Source organism: Corvus brachyrhynchos, unplaced genomic scaffold, assembly GCF_000691975.1.
Source record: "Corvus brachyrhynchos isolate BGI_N302 unplaced genomic scaffold, ASM69197v1 scaffold409, whole genome shotgun sequence".
NCBI lineage: Eukaryota > Metazoa > Chordata > Aves > Passeriformes > Corvidae > Corvus > Corvus brachyrhynchos.
Genome location: NW_008246059.1, coordinates 1175304 through 1180749, shown reverse-complemented (window position 1 = coordinate 1180749; position 5446 = coordinate 1175304). Strand labels below are relative to the sequence as shown.

Genomic DNA, 5446 nt, shown 5'->3' with positions numbered 1-5446 from the left:
AAAGAGAGAAAGAGAGAAAGAAAGAGAGAAAGAAAGAAAGAAAGAAAGAAAGAAAGAAAGAAAGAAAGAAAGAAAGAAAGAAAGAAAGAAAGAAAGAAAGAAAAAGTCATATGCTGCTGCCAGTCCAACACAACAGCTATACACACTCATCATGTCAGAGAGATCTGCACATCATGCACGGCACAAGCTGGCCTCACCTCAAGCCTCCCTTGCACGCTCATTGCCAACAGAGACCTGGTTGCAGGTGGTTTTGTAGACAACCTCAGGATGACCCTTAGAACCAGTACAATAAAAGTTGCTGGGTTTGTATAGTGCATATCTCAGGGTTTCAGTGTGTCACAGGCCACATCATCTTCCCCTGCTTGGTGTACAAATAATAGGATAGATTTTGAAGATATTAACCTTTGTTTCACTGAAAAGATTTCCAGAAACCAGTGCTAGAATTATACATAAAAGCATTGAGAAGAAGCCCAATTTCCATCTTCTAATGAACTGTTGAATTTTGCTTGTTTCCTTCTTTCTTTCCCTAAACTAACATTTGAAGAATAATTTTTAGTACCTAGCACTCAAGGCTTTACAAGTCCAGAATTAAGACTCTTGCCTAAGCAAGAATAATGTCCACCAGCCACAAGGAAAACAATTTGGTTTAAATTACACATTCAAATCCTGAGTTTTCTGATATTCCCCTGGGTCTGACACAGCTCACAGAAAGAAGGGTATGTATACACAGATTGGGGCAACCAACAGTCTTGATTCTGCCTCATTTTCTTCATGGCTCCATGCATTACAGGAGGCTGGCAGAGGGACTTCAGGGTGACAGCAGATGTAAAGTTTAGGAAGCAGAAATTCAGACAGGTGAACTCACTTCCATGCCTGACTCTTCCATAGATTTCACAGAAGTTTCCAGATTTCCCTTCCTGCCTTCAAGATACAAATATTTTGCAGTTCTCAGTTTGGGTGTGTCTTGCTTTAAGTGCTGACTTTAAGGGGTGTGATGTGACCATGCGCTTTCTAAAGTGTGCATTCCTACACATGCTCATGGCCAGCTCTGAAGACCAGAGCAGCGCTGGAGTTTCCACACTGACAGACATTATCCTCACTGTCAGCAAAAGTCTGTTAGCTCATTAAAAGTCCTTTTTCACATCTTTTCCTTGTTTTTAAAATAAGGATGATACAGCTAAAGGCTGAGGAAGAGATGTGGAAGTTTTTTGGTTGCTTGGTGTTATCCATTCTTGCATTTAGTGAGACAAAATCCTATGTAAAAGAAAAAAAATTTAAAAGAGGAGTGTAATCATCATACAAGTGAAGGAAGTCTCAAAATTAGTATTGCCCAGGCAACTGTAACTCTGTTTTTCCTTTAAGATCTTCACTTTGACACACTAACATTATTTTAACAGGTCAACTGTGTGCATAATCATAGATAAAGGTCAAGCATCAACAACCGCCAAAGTTGTTAGGTAATGAATCTATAACTAAATAAACAGTAGAAGTTTAGAGGAAAACAGAGACATCTCTGTTGCTGAGGAAAGAAAACCACACTGCTCCAGAAACCATGAGCAGAACAAACCTAACTTTTCTCCTACACAAAAATAACAAGGCAAGTAGTTTGGGAAGTCAAAATAAATGAACCATGAAGGGGTTACAAAATGCAAAATGATCACACTACCTGTGGGAAGGTGGCTAGAAATCAAGTGGTCACTGGTTTTCCAAACAGAAGAATTAGGGGCATTAACGAGAGCTAGTAAGACACAGGTTTGAAGAAATAAAAGGAGATGATTCTTCACATAACAGGTGGAATTTGTCCAAACGCTCTTCTGCTATCAGCACCTAATTACCAGAAAAGCATAGACAAATTGGATTAAGTTCAAAGAAAAGCTGCAAAAATAATTAGGGGAGACTAAACTAAAAGAAAATACATGTATAGTGTTGATTAAATGACAGCAAATTACAATTACATCTACAACAAATATTTAAAATGTGCAAACTCTACACTGGTTCAGAAGCGGAATCATTTAGAGAGATACAAGACAGTATTACGCAAATATCAAGGAAAAATTAAGTTATGAACATTGAAGTTCAACAGTAGGAAAAACCTTTAACTGGTCTCTGAAACTCAGTTAATAGGCAAAATAGTAGATTAGATAAACACTAGCATTGACAATAATTTGGGAATGATCCTGAACTGCAGTAGGCAAAACCAGGGAATACAGTAAGAAGTTTCAAGGGGTTTTGATCAGCAATTTTGGAAAAAAAATTTCAATCCAAGTTGATAATTTTTCCATTAAACTACCATTTTATTAGAAGTTTTTATATATTTTTTGATATTTCAGATTGCATTTTTTTAAGAATTGGGGTGGGGGGATGTAAAATATAGCAAGGGGTGTATATAGAGAGTATACAGAAAACTGTATAAATAAATGTTTCAGTCCTTTTAAAAATGATCCTGGAAAATAATAAGTACTTCCTCACCTCTACCCTGACATGTTAAAATTCTGTCACTGCCATTTGCAGTTATGACTTTATCTCTGGGTGTCTTCTTCCAGATATGCTCTTTCCTTGTCCCATGCCTTTCTTTAGTCACTTACCTTTCTTTTGTTGCCGATTCCCTCCAAGCAGCAGCTGAGGGGCATTTTTTGATCACAATCCACTGCAGCAGCACTTCCAACAGGCACTCTGCAAAGGACAAGCAACTAAGTCAGAAAGGTCTCCTTGCCTCTTTCTCCCTCCCCAGTATTCTGTCAGCGGGAGACAATAAAACAGTTCTTCAGAGACAGGACCTCACCCACAGTTCCCATAATTTGGCATTTCTCCATCTTTATCTGTCAAAACCACTGAGACTGTGCCATCTTAGTGTCAGTCCTTAAGTCTTTGCAGCTTAATTATAGTTTTTTGAAGGAAGATGGTGGAGCACTCTCCAAGCCTTCAAAACCCCACCACAATTTTAACAGGGAATCTTTCACGAGAAGGCAAAATGAAGGTAAGGAGACCTAGTAAAGTTAAGTTCCTTTGCCAGTCACATCCTAGCACCCTCAGGACTCAAAAACACTCCTTCAAATAAACTTTCAGCAGCTGTATCCCCATACACTCTTAGGCTAAATAGCACTGTCCTGGCCATGTTCCCTCCAGGCTTCTTGTGCACCTCCTTGTTGGCAGAGCATGAGAAACTGAAAACTCCTTGATTTAGGGTAAGCACTTCTTAGCAACAACTAAAACATCATCATGTTATCAACATTATTGTCATACAAATTCCAAAATACAGCACTGTACCAGGTACTAGGAAGAAAATTACCCTTATCTCAGCTGAAACCAGGACAGTACCCACCCCTTATTCTATTCCATTTATGTCATGCCCAAGTCCCACACTTTCCAATACACCATCACCTTTCCTGTCTTTTGCTATGTACACACAGATTCTGCCACTGGGGACATCTGAATTGGACTTCTTCTGGATCTGTGGGTGGCTGCACATTGTTTGGGTCTTAATAAATCATCTCTATCATGGCTAATTCCCTCAGGTACAGGCTAATACCTCATGGTATTCTCTCCATGGTAGTCCATTCCCCTGAGTGACATAAATATCTTCCTTGAAATGATACTTTTCCTTCACCCTTGACAGGAGTTGCCTCCAGAGGCTGAGGATTTTCATCCCTTTTCCAAGTGCCATACCAATGCCCCCTTCCCTAGAAAATGATCCCACCAGTTTGGCTTTCCTCCTCTCTAATTGCGGGTTACTAACCACATCACCCCACCATCAGAGCAGCCAGATGACAGCTAAAATATTTTGCATATCCTGCAGCTCACTCAGGGATAGGGATTGAGTGGTTACCTCCTTTTCTGCCTCTTCCTCATGTTCATGTGGTGCCTCTGCTTAGTCCTCCTTTACTAAAAATGATGGCTCCATTTCTTCTTGTGTATAGGGGCACAGGCTGGTCCTCAGGTTCAGCTGCAGTGCCTGTCACAGGGGTTGGAGCAGCCTGTTGTTTTGTTATCTGATCCAGAGGCCTTTTTCTCCCCTTGAGGGTAATAAATATGGTCACATAGGGCTTGGAAGGCCTCAGCCATGGCCCAGCACTTTGCAGTGGTTTTTGTATATCTGAAATTGCCAGGGTGACAGCACACCTATTCCAAGTATTTTACTAGCTTTTCCGTATTCTGCACTTGTTCAAGGATGAAGGTCCAAAACATTGGAAGTGCCCACAGTCTTTGGCACTTGCCCATACTATTCCAGACACCCTGCCACTCATAACTATCTGGCCTCAGGGCAGACCACTGGCTGGTATTCTTAAATAGTTGTTTATTCTTAAACAAGACCTGGAACCCACTCAGGACAACATAGCAATGCAAGCATGCTGGTTTCAACATACCAAATATATTCAAAATTCTCAGGAGCTGTTGTAATTAGTCTGGAAGATAAGGGGAAGATGAAGGGAGGTCTCTCCACCACACTGTGGGTCTCCAAGAAGGAAAGGTAAAAGGTACAATTGTTAATAGTTTCTGATAGATTCTCCCAAAGTATGGAGATGATGGCAGGACCAAGCACAAATACCAGATTCATTTCAGAGCCAGCAATTCTATCATGTCATAAAAAGAGTTACAAGGTACAACACGATAACCTTGGCCCAGTTCCCACAGGTGACAAACAGCACAGTGGGGAACACATGCCGCAAGGAAGGTATCACATAATGGGACTTTAAGAACAAGCAGACCAGCTTTGAGAGAAAATTAATCAACATTGTGACCAGTGACCATTAAACTAACAGAACAAACTTGTTCTAGCACATTCTAGTCAGATTTGTTGTTACCTCAACCCATCCTGCTTACCCTAAATCAGGGACTTTTCAATGTCCCATGCTTTGTCAGCAAGCAGGTGCACAAGAAGCTGGAGGGGAGCACAGCCAGGACTGCTGATCCAAACTAACCAAAGGGATATAAACTAGGGGGAGTTAGCTGGGAGGCACCAATCACTGGCAGGGACAGATTGGGTATCAGTCAGGGGTTAGTGAGCAACTGTATTGTGCATCATCCCTTTTTTCTCTTGGGCTTTATTTCTCTCTCCCTGCTTGTTGGGCACTTGGCATCTAGCCAGGGCCAAACCACAATAAGCAGCAAAAAGAAATATGTCAGAGCAAGACATGTTTAAAAATGGAAGCACTTATTGTAATCCATGAACTAAACATAACCATAAATTAAGTAGGTAATGACGTGACTTCCAATTTTTAAACCTGAGCAGATTCCACAGGAAACCTTATCTGTAGTTTACAAAGAAGCTTTCTGCTGTTGTATATCATAAGAATCGTTTTGGCTATGTATTTCTGAACCATGATAAGCACTATTTGCAGACCATATAATCATTTAATGAATACACAAAGTACCATTTTTTTCCAAGGTACCAAGCTACCAAAGTTGTATGATAAGAGTAAGATCATAATGGCAATAGTTCATCCAT

At 40.5% G+C, this 5446-nt stretch overlaps 1 long non-coding RNA gene across 1 annotated transcript in view; it reads right to left on the bottom strand.

Annotated features, from left to right (window-relative positions):
- LOC108449616 overlaps positions 1 to 2672 on the bottom strand; it is a 5664-nt gene extending 2992 nt beyond the window's left edge. Inside the window, exons 1-3 of the long non-coding RNA XR_001865845.1 lie at positions 2586 to 2672; positions 1667 to 1827; positions 198 to 358 (exon numbers count right to left, since the gene is read on the bottom strand). This is a non-coding gene — a long non-coding RNA (uncharacterized LOC108449616). The remainder of the gene's footprint in view (positions 1 to 197; positions 359 to 1666; positions 1828 to 2585) is intronic.
- Between the last annotated feature and the right edge of the window lie 2774 nt (positions 2673 to 5446).